The sequence below is a fragment of the Nilaparvata lugens genome, chromosome 11 (assembly GCF_014356525.2).
Source record: "Nilaparvata lugens isolate BPH chromosome 11, ASM1435652v1, whole genome shotgun sequence".
Taxonomy (NCBI): domain Eukaryota; kingdom Metazoa; phylum Arthropoda; class Insecta; order Hemiptera; family Delphacidae; genus Nilaparvata; species Nilaparvata lugens.
The window spans coordinates 8,673,486-8,688,485 of record NC_052514.1 but is presented as its reverse complement, the minus strand read 5'-3'; the positions used below and the strand labels follow the sequence as shown (position 1 = coordinate 8,688,485).

Genomic DNA, 15,000 nt, shown 5'->3' with positions numbered 1-15,000 from the left:
GTAGACTGTAAACATATCATGACAGGGGAGGAGTGGGGTCGTTGAAACTGTCTTCATTGAAAGCATAGCAACCTAATTTCTTACCTATATGAGGAAGTAGGATAATCAATAATAACAAATGGTTCAATACACACAGTATTTATTGACAAACATCATTTATAATCAATCTTCAGTATTGAACAGAATATACAGCTGAAGAAGTCTTTCTCCTCGGCTATAATCATTGTTGGTGACATAACGCTCAACTGATGGCTTACTCCTTTCACGAACAATGCATGGTCCATCAACTTCGTCATATCCCCCAGTAGATGGCAGTGGCATAGGTATGCGTACAGCCTTGTAGATGCTAATCTCAAAAGCTGAATCACCAGATGTTCCATCCTCCAGCCTGAATCGTTTCACATGTCCTGTACTCTCAATTTTTGTAAATCCTGCAAATTTGATCTCCTTTTGACCCAGTCCCAGTAGACATTTAGATTGCTGTCCACATATAAAATCACACTTGTAGTATTGATCCTGATTGAGAACACTCAACACAATCTTCACATCCTTTTCCCTCCAGTTGGCTACCTTCTCAAGATTAACAATAGCAGCCATTCTACCATTATCCAACTTGAAGAAAGATTTTAGCAGTATGCAAGTGTCATCAAACATGACAGTGAATTTCATTGCAAGTCCTGGTGGGCAATGACGCATTGCCCTCTTGTTGATATTATCCTTGATACTCTTCATAGTTTGCGTGAAAACTTTCAGCAGGAAACATTTCACATCGGTGGAGGTCACATGAGTATTTCTCAATGGGTTGTGAAGATCATCGCATACAAAGAAAACGTTTCTATCCTTGACTGCATCAACAACAGCCTGATGCTTCTGCCTGAGTCGTATGCATGCACAACTATGAGATTCACGATCTGCACAAAACTCTAAATGACCACTCTCCTTGAAAAAGTCACTCAATGTCATTATACCGTGATAATTCAGTTCAGCTTCAAGCTCACTCACTGCATTAAGCAGATGACGTTCACGTTCACTGTCTGACAACATTGCAAGACTGAGTGCATTTTGTTGTCAGCATCATCTTTTATACTTTGCTTGCTGAGTGGTGGGGGTAGCCCATTTCCTGTTTCATCAGGTCTGCATGACGTCATATGATTGTACAAGTAAACAGTCAACCAACAATTGACAGTTGATTGACAGTTGACAGTTGACAGTTGACAGTTGACAGTTGACAGTTGATTGACAGTTGACTGTTATATACCAAAACTGTTCATCAGGTCTGCATGACGTCATATGATTGTACAATATTGTACAAGTAAACAGTCAACCAACAATTGACAGTTGACAGTTGATTGACAGTTGACAGTTGTTAGTTGACTGTTGACAATTGACAGTTGACAGTTGATTGACAGTTGACTGTTATATACCAAAACTGTTCATCAGGTCTGCATGACGTCATATGATTGCACAATATTGTACAAGTAAACAGTCAACCAACAATTGACAGTTGACAGTTGATTGACAGTTGACAGTTGATTGACAGTTGACAATTGACAGTTGACAGTTGACAGTTGACAGTTGATTGACAGTTAACAGTTGACAGTTGATTGACAGTTGACAGTTGATTGACAGTTGACAATTGACAGTTGATTGACAGTTAACAGTTGACAGTTGATCAGGTACAGTGGTAGTGGTCCAAAAATGTTTTTCGCTCTACTCGATGGCCAGTCACTTTCTGCTGTAATGTAGGAGTCGTCATCATTGAGTCCAGTTGTACTCGTAGAGGCATCTTTCATCAGCGGTCGCTCACCAATAACACAGCCCACCACGTCCTCCCCTTCATGTGAAGACAGCTCCCCCTCCTCAATAAAAAGTCCTCTGTATCCTGTCATGACTGGCTCATTCATTGTCTCGAGCTCAACTGAACAATTCATCACTGTGCACTGACTATATATCTTTTTATGCCGACAGTACAAGGCCTGACATTGGTCGATACTCTTTAGTCATCTCGTGAATCATCATACAGTAGGCAGTTGTATTACCTGCAATGTTTTCAGATGCTTCAAACTCAATCCTCACATCGATACTTCCAGTTTTGAGTGACTCATTTTGGCGGGAGCAATCAAAAGCAAACAGCATTATTTTTCCATCACCAATGGCATTCTTTTCAAACAGAGGGTTGCTTGCACGAGCATTACCATGGTTGTAGACTCCATTGAAAGCTGCATACATGTTGTAGATGCGATTATCATCACCATCAATGCTCTCATATGGGTAGTATCTGCTGTTTAAAAACACTCGAACATCCTTCATATTACACTTGTCAAAGCGAGAACTGTTGGCTGCTGCCACACCTCGTCTTGCAGTCTGTAGCCCAACCACAATGTATCGTGGCTTTTCATGCTGTGATGTTGACTTGACAGTCCATGTATGCTTTCTTGTCTGTGGTAACGTTGGATAGGTATACAACTCCCAATGTCGAAATGATATACTGATGGGTGTGTCATTCTGTACAATCTGTAGCAGACGCAGTTTCACATCATCTGCCACTTCTACATACGGCATTCTCCATAAAAGCTTTGTGATTGCTACATTAGCAGCAGCAACATTCACACAGTCGTGAAAGTTGGGGCTGACCCTCAACACCAGCTCTTGTTTCACATTGAGCAAAATCTGTCTATAGTCTTCGGCAAAGCCTAGCAGGTATCTCAAAGGCACATCCATGATTGTAGTGTCGGCTCCATTGGCAGCAAAATCGGTGAATCCATGAGTTGGGCTAAACTTGTAGCCAGCTCCTTCCATCTTGGTCCACTCATCACGTTCAAATGTAACAGCATTCTTCATTAGGCTGGTAACTCCAGGATTGCGTATACCATCCACCTCCACACCATTGATTTCATAGCGTATCTCTGAAAACACATTGCCAAAGAATCCAGAGACACATGGAGTTCCGGCCACAGCAGCGTTGGCAGCTCCAGTCACAGTATACTCCAAATGTAGATAGCTCTCCGATGGCAGTGTGTAAACATCTTGCTGTTGAATTGGAATCCGTATCTCATCGTTGGCATTATAGCTTACAGTATAGGGTGCATGAGAATGGTACTCAAACCCAATGATACTGTTGTCCGATGACGGTCCATTCTGTGTCACATCCAAAACTCCCATTTTCCTATTCTACTCGTATCTGACAGCCTCGTTCTTGCAAATACTCAATGCTCCTAGATGTTAACCTTGTCAAGGTTGAATGCTGAATGGATCTTTCTTTCCTTTTATCTTCTTTTATAGGTGAAGGAGGATGATGATGATGGAGAGAAGAAGAAGGAGGAGGATGGACTGCAGCCTCCATATCCAATCCTTGATTCCACTTTTCAAATAACAGCACCATTTCACTTGCGTTGTCTCAAATGTAAAGCAATATTTATTTCCTCGCCTCTATTATTTATAAGACGACCGTACTCGTCGACTACTTGCAGTGTAATGCTACCAATCTGCTCGATGTCTACAGGTAAATAGATTACATTCTGCACAGTCACCACCATTTTATACCCTGGATCAACGTTTGGGTAAAACTCATAGATCACGTGATCTGTAATTCCATTAGAGTAAGATCCAGTCACAATGTTACAGGTGATGCGTATCACATTAGGCCGACTGATTTGTACAGTATTATCACTTCTAGTAGATGTGTTGGGCTCTATGAACTGGGTATTGGTAAAACCCAACAGTTTCCCTATTGAATCTTGTGGTCGTAAATCTAACTTGGCACTGCTCAAAACTATACACTTTAAGGTTGATGGATCTACAGTCACCTGGAAATCAACATCATTTTCCAACAGCCTTTGTGCAAGCAAGTCAGTAATTGTAGAAAATTCAAAGCTACCTGTTGGTAATGATACCTGATGCAGAACCAAATCCTCCTTGTCAACAGTAGTAGTAGCTGGCATTCTCCTTTTAGTCCTTTTAGGCAATACTTTACCATCATCATCATCATCATCATCATCAGACTCGCTAGGTTTATGCTTCCGATGTTTAAGCACCTCGCTCCAATACTCTTCAAATCTTGCTTTAGCCATACTCCGAAGCTCATCATGTGTTATCTCTGCACTAGTATCACCCTTCTTATGTATTCTATTACTTGTATAAAAATGTAGTACATTATTGAAACCTTCCTCAATATTAGGTATTGAGTTGCAACTTGTAAAGCTAATCAGACCAATTTCCCATTCACCGCTGCTCACATCAAGTGGTGGATAAAAGTCGCTCTTTAGTATTGATGTCCTACCTCCAAAACATAGCATCATGTTGTTGCCTGCTCAACATACAGTTGCACAATGAGTAGCAATCAGCTTACACTAGACATTTATAGGGATGAAAATAATGTACAAGAGAGATAGTGAATCATTTATTTATTTTCATCAATCAAAAATTGTAAACACAAATGTCCACAGATGTGCGAGTAAAGATCTTCCTGCTTCTGATCATAGTTGTACTCAATCCTCGATGCTGGCTCCAGTCCTTTGTGCATATAGTCAATAAACTCCTGTGGTGGTCTCAGGTTGCCAAATCCGTCAAAGTAGTGAGACACATCATCCTTCTTCACATAGCACACCCAATGTGTGCCAGCTCCAGTGCTGGTGTCCAGGTTGATAATGCCGCATTCTCTCCTCCAGGGTCCATTCAATGGTAGAGCATCCCGCATAAACACTCCTCGAAAATGCTTTAGCTTCAGTCGACATGCATACTTGTAGAGATCAGCATCGGTGAGGGCTCGATCAGGTAGGGCAACTAGCGTCTTCTCTTGCCGCCACATTGACGGCGACGTGCCCCATTTCCCTGTGTCCTGCGCTGTTGTCTCAGGTAGAGTCCTTTACCCTTTTTACCAGAACATCTCTTTACTCGTTTTCGGCCACGAGTCTTTGTTGTCCTACGTCTGCGGCGTACTCCTCCACCAAACTTTGCTTTAGCCTTCATGATGTTGGTCACTGCTAGTGCTGCAGCCTTCTCAAGTGCTCCTGCGTCTGCAGATTTTACCACACTCCAAGCTCGATCTGCCAAAATGTTGTCTGCTACTGCTCTGCTTGATGTATCACTGCTCCTCGAGTAAGCAATGTCGTGCTCCTTACAGGCTCGATCAAGACTATTTATACCGGGATCGCCTCGTGCCAACCGCTTCTCTAGCTTTGTACCTGGTCCACAGTACTGGTAACCGGGGATGTGTAGTTCAATAGGCAGAATGTCAATTGCCTTGTTCACCAATTTTCCAGCACTCTTTTTAACTATTGAACCTGCAACTTTTGCAATTGATGACAGTACCCCTCTTCCCTGGTACCTCCTCTCTCTCCTACATCCAGTCATCTAATGTTTCTTAACGGTTTTAGCAGCTGGTTTTATACTTTTTTTGCTGTGGACGATGTTTGTGCTGGTGGCAATGATGTTCCAGGTGGTGTTGTAGGAGGGGGTTCCGGTAATCCCATAAGATCTATGAAACGTTTCTTCATTTCATCAGGTGGCAATCCCTTCATAGATTTAGCATTTTCCGGATCTAACACAATGTCTAAATACATTGTAAACATTTTACCGGCAAACTCAATCAACCTCTTCTCAAGATATTGATTGTTCACTCCATCAGTAGGCTTAATTGGATCCATCATATCAGTAAGTATTGAATTGTTGAGACTTGTAAATACCTGTGATGTGGTATTGTCCCTTGTCTTTGGCAGCCACAATGAAATCAGTTCTCTGCATGTTGAAAAGTTGACAGCATCCCTGTCAGCACGTGGATTTCCCAAATTGATCAAACGCTTGTAGCGAGCATTAATGTTTCCTATGGAATCCATGACTTGACTGCTATACACAAGCAAAGCAATGTCTCTTATATAGTGAAACTAGTATGCAGGATTAGCAACTATGTAGCCACCTTCTACCAACTCTTCTAAAATTGAATTGATTTCATTCTCATGTCCAGTGTTGCCAACTGCCTTAGACTGATCCAATAGTTTCAGCCTGTCCACAAGTTCGTTGGGATCATTGTAGTAGACGTACTCAATCTTGGTACGGTTGTTTGCCACCATATTGAATGGCGCCACGAGTCCTCTGCCACTGACCTTGCTATACTTGGGTTTAGCATTATTGAGCAGTTTATGGATCACATTTTTATACTTTGTATCATTCGAGTTTTTACTCTTACCATCTGGAACATGATTTTCCTTATACAAGTTTGTAATGTGTAATATCCGAGTGTATGCCACCTCATCGCTAGCCAATGGAGTAATGGGTTTCTTTTTGAAAATGAGTTCACAAAGTCCACGCGTTGCATCAAATCTAGTCACGTTTGAAGGATTGTTAGGGTCAGTCAGAACAATCTTTCTTCCATCACTTCCAAAGGTTAACAGTTTGTTACCCAAATAGTAGTCATTACCAACAACTTCTGGTCCATATGTTTTGTCAGAGCTGCTATCACCACTCATAGCTCTATGAAGATAACGTCCCACCAGTGTTCCAGTCAATCCAACCTCAGTCATTGCTTGTCGAATCCTCTTTTGGCTGCTGGTTAGTAATGCTTCCTGAGCAGTAGCACCCTCCTCCTCCTCCTCCTCCTCATCCACATCCATCACATCACTTTCATAATCATTGGCACTTGCAGATGGCCACAATTTGCGTGCAGTACTCGAGGTACTTGGAACTGGGCTCAACTGCGAAGCTTCTCCAATTCCTTCAAAGGTCAAAGGAGACTCCTCACCAATTTTGGGCAGACGTCTTACCGCTTGTTTCAGGGGTCGGGACAGCAATGGTGTAGGTGGCGGTGTATGTGCTGCATGATGACCTACTGCAAAACGTCTGCGATGTGGGCGTAGCTCTGGAGATTGCCCATGTAGTGGTTGTGGCTGTGGTGGTGGTGGTGGTGGTGCTGTCAAATGCTGATTGAGAACTTCAACTATATTGTCAAGTGGTTCAGTTAGTGGTTTAAAGTGTTTTGCATGCTGCTCCTCTGCCACTTGCCTTCCAAGAGTCAGTTCCTTGTGTTTCCTTTTGATGTTACGTCGCAACTTTGCAATTGCCTTGATGGTTGGTGCAATCTCTTCTACAGTCTTTTGACGGTGTCTATTGCTGGAGACGTCCATCTTGCTCAGTGTACTAACATATACTGAAGCTCAACTAACACTATGCATCAACTAAATATGTATCAAGTCCATTCCTGTAGCGCCCTCCATTTCTGTCCAATGTCCGATCAATCACTAGGAATGAGTGTGCACCCCCCACTGTCCAAACCTTGTTACACATATCCTTGAACTGATCAAAGGTCATGTCAGCACCAACATGATCTCGGTACAAGTGTTTCATGTTTAGCTCATCCTGCTGAAACATGACTAGAAAGTTTGCATTGTCACGAATCAGCTGTTTTGGAATGCGGCTATAGGTCTGCGCTAGATAAAACACATCAACGTCACTGTGTCGGCCTGCACTAAAGTACTTCCTGATGGCATCCTGCTGCTCACAAATCACATCGTCGAAAATAATTATTGAGTTGGGTGGCAGCTCATGCGGGTTGGGTATTTCTTCACTTGTATCACACTCGACATACTTTATTCCATTTCCTGCAAGTCCTTGCATGATTGTGCGGAGCAGCTCATACTTGGACTGGAATGTAGTCTTTGAAAAAAGGTAGATGTTTGAAAAGTGAATTCCTTTCTCATCGAAAAGCATGTTGAATAGTAGGTTGGTTTTGCCACAACCAGAAGGTCCACATATAATACATCTCATATGATTGGGGAACAATGGTCCATGACGCTTTTTCTTTGTATCCATTTCCACCAAGCCACACCCCCTAATCACTTTGTCAAAATCGATAACTCTAAACTGGTTTTTCTGTTGCACAACCTGTTTCATCTTACACAAGATCGTTCTTATCAATCCATGAGTCGTGACTGGAGCTATATCCTTTCCAGCGTACCAACAGTTTATTCCCTCTTTTCCTCAACACTTTTTCAATTTCGAAAACACTGGGCACCTTTGTCTTTACAATTTCTTCAGAATAGAATCCTCCTTCAATAGGTTCACCTCTATAGTCCTCCAATTCGTAGGTTACAGGCACTGTAGGTCGCACACGTCTTACTGTAAACAGTTCATTAGTCCAATTGGCTAGATATCCTTTGTCAAAGGTCTTTTTATACTTGTTGATTCTCACCTTATCACCCGGCACAATATTTTGAGATGGGCCAGGATAAAACCGGTTTTGTGGTCTGTTAGCCAAACTATCTTTATACTCTTGTCTTTGTTTGCTGAGCCTGGAAAGCAGCAATCTCTCATGCTTCTTCTCAACATCAGCTGGTGGCATACCTATTGTTCTATGGACTCGTCTATTGTACTCCGCAACAAGTGAGGTTAGAATGTCTGACCAACGGTAGGTTCCTTGTTCAGTAAACTTTGTCCACATAAGATGTTTGAGCGATCTATTGAAACGTTCTACTATTGATGCCTTTTTATCGGAAAAGGTTGAATAATGATTGATACCATACTGTTGCACAAGTTGTTGAAACTTACTATTGAACCATTCCTTACCATCGTCAGTTTGCAAGTGTTTCATTCTGTTCTGTTCAAATATAGAACGCATTGCCTTGACCACATCATCAGCTGACTTGCTTTTAATTGGTATAGCAAAGGCAAACTTGCTAAGACAATTGATAATAGTAATTATGTATCTATAACCTTTGTTTTGTCTTGCATATGGCAACATCTCAACAAGGTCAGCCTGATACAGATCATCAAGGCCTTTCACAGTGACTTTCCTTGTAGGAAAGTTCCTACGAGCTGGCTTGTGCAGCTCTCTTGCTATCACAGACTTATCCATACTGAAGGAAACCATCCAGGCCACTGGCTTTAAATATACTATCTCAGAGGCAAAAGGATGGAGATTACAACTTTTTTCCTGTTACATATCTCTAAACAGGATGCATACTATCTCAGAGGCAAAAGGATGGAGATTACAACTTTTTTCCTGTTACATATCTCTAAACAGGATGCATACTATCTCAGAGGCAAAAGGATGGAGATTACAACTTTTTCTCCTTCTGCAAATCTCTAAACAGGATGCATGCTATCTCAGAGGCAAAAGGATGGAAACTTTTTTCCTGTTACATATCTCTAAACAGGATGCATGCTATCTCAGAGGCAAAAGGATGGAGATTACAACTTTTTCTCCTTCTGCAAATCTCTAAACAGGATGTCCTGCAGCCATACTATCTTGACTGTTGGTCATTTTGATAGAAATTATCATAATCGGGTGACGAGTTCCTATAACGAAGCTTGATATATTCGAGAAGGAAATTGATAGGGGTCTCCTAACGATAAAGTTGTCTTTATCATCATCATCGGGTAACGAGTTCCTATAACGAAGCTTGATATATTCGAAAAGGAAATGAGAGAAGGAAATTGATAGGGGTCTCCTAAGGATAAAGTTTGCTTATCCAAAAGGAAATATCCTACACAATCCTGTTTTTTTGCATGGTGGGGGATATAAAATGAGAATTTTTGGCAAATCTTCTTCATTGTGCTACGAGCTCTTCATTGTGCTACGAGCTCTTCATTGTGCTACGAGCTCTTCATTGTGCTACAAGTCATCTAGTTATGTCGAACTTATTCGAAGAACTTCAGGAGCTCCTCGATATGGAGGCCTTGTCCGAGACTCCAGCCCCAGCTGCAGCTGCGCCCTCCCCTCTGGTGGCTGAACTGCTGCCAGCAACACCCCCACCAGTTTCAGAGGCTCCGCTAGAGATGCTGGTGGTGGAGGCAGTCAACGTGGATGAGGAAATGGTATGTACTCTATCTCTTCACTATATAGAGCAGGTTCTCCCATCCGGAGGGGAGTTGAGAGGGAGGGAGGCTATGGTAGAGGACGACCTTCCCATGCGTTGTTGAGACGACAACGTAGGAGGGTCGTCCACAGATTGAGGACGATAGCCCCCTTCCCCCCAACTCCTGTTCGATACATGGGTTGTCAAGAAATATTATCACGAATATTCAACCAGGCCGGTTTAATATTCGTTATAACATTAATGGTGATCGAGCAGGACCTGCTAAATTATGTCCCTCCAACTCCAGAGCACCGGAGGTCTCTGGGTGTCTTCGGGAGGATAGTGGGGACGATAAGAGTAGCGGCTCTGCATGAGCTAATCACCCCACTCCTCATGCGCGTATCCAGACGGCCAGCTCTAGATCAGAGTATTGAAGATCTGACAATACACTATCCATTCCTTGATCTGGAGCTGGCCATGCTCATTATACAACAAGAGCGCCATCAGAGACTCCGGGTGCGACGTACCTGTATGGAGAGTATTTTTGAATTTTTGGGGCTGTAAACAAAAATACTCTCCATACAGGTATGTAGTGTTGTATTTTTGTTTTTTCTTGTTATTGTTTTATTCATTTTTATATTGCAGAAATTTATTGTTTATTTAGCTTATTGTTTTATTCATATTGTCTTATTCTTTTAGTTTATTGTTTATTGTTTATTTTTATATTGCTGAAATTTAACATGTATCTAAAATATATATGCATATTATTATAATCCAGCATTGTTTTTATTTCACCACCTGTTGATATAGTATATAACCAAACACTAGTCTCAAGATGCATCTCACACCCAGCACTATATGACTAACCATACATGTCTCCAAGAGAAATTTACTATAAGAGTCGATGTCATTTTTTCGATAGTGCAGGATGTATCATACCTTGTACTTCTACATGATTCAGAGGTTTGAGCAATAAGAGACAGTTGAATTGATACAATTATATTGTAGTCATACTTTAGTACACATTTGAAACAAAGAATATTATCAAACATTACATCTCAATCATCAAGGTTTAACAGCACATAGTCATTAGTGCACATTTGAAACAAAGAATATTATCAAACATTACATCTCAATCATCAAGGTTTAACAGCACATAGTCATATAATGGTCCCAGATTAGTACACATTTCACAAAAAGCACGGCTATAAGGAAAGTTCAGAATCATCATCTGTCTATTGTGACAAGGATGAAGTGTAGCTGTTGGGAACGTTGAAGAAATCACATTAGCAAAATTCTCGAAAGTTCCAAAAGGATCATGATATCCTTCTCCAATGTTGAATAGTGGCTCAACACTCCACCTCGCACTTATGATGAAACTGCAATCACCGCAAGGACATGGTGATTCAGGGTCTGCTGGCACCATTGCTGATTGAAGTACTGGATGTTGTTGACGGCCCATGTTGACAGTAGGCTGAGCACACCTCGACTGACTTTGTAATAACTGCTTCAAGGAATTCCAGCGATGTGAATGATGGGTGGAGACAGTTGCGCAGATCATATGCGCAGTGGATTTGTTGACACAGTTCCTCCCCCACTTCATGCTCTCCTGCGATTTTTAAGTACCAGTTGCTAACATCATTGTACATTGTTGCAAGGTCGTGGTTGAACTTGCTGGATGACATCAGACATTGCCTGATGTGGAAAATGTTGTATGTATCCAGTCCATGCTCCCTGGATGCTAGAAAGTCTTCACTCCTATACTTTGGATCCAGTGCACTGACACTGAGTGCTAGCACGAGGTAGAGCGCTGCTTGGTAGATGCTTGTAGGCGTCATGATTGTAGAATAATGATTGATAGCTGCCGCCTTCTCCTTTTATACCTCCTCCTCCTCCTCCCACACAATAGATGACTCATCTTTTTTCAGCATCCTCCTTCGCTTTTTCCTCCTTAACACATGAAATGACATCATCATCTATTCCTAGAAATGATATCATCCTCCCACTCAGTCTTTGAGCAATTTTTTCAGAATGCTGTACTGAGATGCATCACCATCTATTTCATAGTCATTGATCATATCAGCTAGCTCATCATTTGATATGGAACATAACCGTTTAGCAGGGATAGTACTGCTAGCTGCCTCATTGACTCTATCAATGAGCTCATCATGTGATGAGGAATGTAAACGTTTAGTTGTGGTAGTACTGCTAGCTGCCTTGAGAATTTCTTGAGAGTCAATCATCTCCTCCTCCTCCTCCTCCTCCTCCTCCTCCTCCTCCTCCTCCTTCTCCTCATCCTTGTGTGCTGGAGTGGGGATCTTGTAATGTCCATATGCAAGAGTTGTAATTCCATCATCTAGAATATACCTCTTCTCATCAGCTTTGCTCAGTGCCTTCTTTCTCATGACTTGAGTCATAATCCGATGTTTCCTAGTGCCGAACATCACTTGTTCTCTATAGATATCCTCATCACCATATAGACAATCTAGATAGTCTTGGAAGACTATGTATCGTTCAGCATCTGGGTGTGATTTTAACAGTTCTTGCCCCAGTATTGGTCTCCTCACTCCTTTAGCTTTCTTTATCAAACCACTCTTCAATTGGTTTGGATCTTTGGTGAAGCATCTGCAGGCATACAGCTTTGATCGTAGACCTACATATTCATGAGGAGCTCTGCCTGCATATTCATCCTTGAACTTTCCAAGTACCATCTTGTTTGTGTCCGAAAAGCATGGGTGGTCAGTCGGATACTCGGATGTATCAAAGGCGTCTTTCAGTTGCTGGTTGTTGATGATGTCATTGTATAGGTTCTCAGTTTTCACGATGTAGAATAAGCTGTCAGTATCCTGATAAAGCAGTTGCAGGTTCTCTTTGTACTTAGGTTTCATCACATCGTAGTGGAACTGGTACATAAGGATCTTGCTGATGTCAAGCACTGATAACCCTATATAGATTGGCTTGTTGAGCTCTACTTTTTCCTTATGCAATGTTACAGCGCAGATATTCTCACCAAAGATGATGCGGTCCTTGTAGGTTGGTCGGGCAATCAGTTTCCTTAGACGTTTCTCATTGTTGACAAGCTCCATGTTCATACGCTTCCGAACATTCTCCATTGTCTTGCCAAAAACGGCATTGTTCATTAGTTTGAAGAAATTTTTCTCAAACTTGTTCTTTGACTGTTGTCGAAGTCTGGTGTTTAGCATGATGTAGGGTGCTAGGAAGTCCTCCTGCTCAAACCTTACACCTCGATGAACTTTAGTGATTTTCAATCCATGTTGTACTGCTTGCTTGAGGGTGCGGTAATGACATACATATCTTTCACGGTTGCTTAGAGTTGTCATCAATCTCAACGATCCTGATTTTGGAGTTTTTTTGTTCTCTGCCAGGAATGGGAAGTCGTTATGCTCATCATGCAATTCAGAAGGGTACTCAACATCAACTTCGAGAATGTAACCAATCTTTTGAACATCTCCAACACCATCAATACCTCTGCTCACCCCCTCCAACTCATCTTTCTCCATCCACTGGAATTTCCGGCATGGAAGTGGTTGACACATCGCCCAACCATACAGGTTGTTCGCATCTGTGTACAGGAGATATGATGTAGGCTTCTCTGGGTCAATAGGCGCTCCTGTGTAGGCATTGTTGGCAATGGCATGTCGATGAACGCATGTTGTTATGCCACCTCTGATGCCTCGTTCAATGAACATATACATATCGTAGTCGGTCAGGAGTTCTAGTTCAACTTTTGTATACTTCAGCATAACATCAAAGGAGAAGCCTGGTGATGTGAAGTAATGTGCACAATCCAAGTTATAGTTTTTCAAGCACATATCTCTAAAACTTTCAAAGACATCAGCCAACAGGAGAACATCTGTTTTCAAGTACAGGTCACTGTACTCTCCCAAGGTCTTGCAGTCAAATTGGTTCCACACTTGTTGAGCATGTTCATATGCCTCATCACTGATGTGGCTGTCAGTTAGCTTACTGAAAAATACCTCTTTGGGTGGTAGTGAGGTCTCCTCCAGTTTCTCCCACATGTCACAATATTCGTAGGGGAACACTCCTTTCCTTGAGACAAGGCTCAATTTGTTCCCAAACACCTTAGCAGTATGTGGCAGCACTGTTGACACTTCTTCAGTAGACTTGACAAGGTTGGTGACTAGGTTGTCCAGACTGTCCGGCGTGAATCTGAAGGTGTCAATGAATCGTAGGTGCATTTTTGAAGATATTCGTTTGGTGAATGATATATACTTTTCTGATGTGTTTGGGATGACAGACAGCTGATCCTTATCTCTACCCAGCTCTGGAATAATAAGGTGTGTATCGTAGTTTGAAGAGTTGTGGAGAAACACTGGTATGAATGATTGTCGCTGTCGCTGCAGGTTGCATTTTTGACATAATGCATTCCGATAGATTCCTGTTATATGACAATGGTCATATACCTTGTCGCTATTGAATTGTTTCTCACAGGCTTCACAGTTGGTAGCAGCATTGTGTCTGGCTTTCTCCCTCTCAGTAAGTGGAAGAATCGTTATTTGACGGTGATCGATTGCCTCATCGAGATCTCTAGCATACATGGTCAGAGTTTTGATGAAATGTTTGGCTGCATCCGGTCCCCTATAGACGATTGGTTCCTGAGGAATGAGGTTGGTGATTGTCAGCCATGATGGAAGCAAGTCCTTATCTCTAACAAAGTAGAGGCAATAACTCATTGCTGTGTGACGCTGGATCACTTTGGTAGCCTTCCCAATCCATTGCTGCTCTTCCTCGGGCTTCTCCAACAAACATTCAAAATCTGCATAGGCAACCAATGGTAGCCTGAATTTATTCAAATGTTTCTCGAATTTCATTGTTGGTAGACTTCCATCTTCCTTGAGTTGAGGCATGATGATTCTGGCAGTCTGGTTGTTTGCACAATACTCCTCATGGTCTTTCATCTTCTGCTCTCCATTATTGTTGGTGGTGTAGTATGTAAAGCATCTACGACAAATGATGATGCGGTGTGCATGTTTAGTGAGTTGAGAACTAACAAGTTTTTCAAAGTTTTTTATAAAACAGTAATGACTATTAATATCCTCCTCCTCCTCTTCTTCTTCTTCATGAGTGGTGGTGGTGGTGGCTTCACTGATGTCCTGAGTGGCTTCACTACTGTCCTGAGTGGTGGTGGTATCACTACTATCATTTGCATGGAGTAGTAGTAAATCGAAAT

The 15,000-nt window shown here is 41.9% G+C and overlaps 1 protein-coding gene across 1 annotated transcript in view; it reads left to right on the top strand.

Moving 5' to 3' along the window:
• LOC111049381 (ammonium transporter Rh type B-like) overlaps nucleotides 1-15,000 on the top strand; it is a 299,674-nt gene that overhangs the window by 221,271 nt on the left and 63,403 nt on the right. The gene's annotated exons all lie outside the window — the stretch shown is intronic.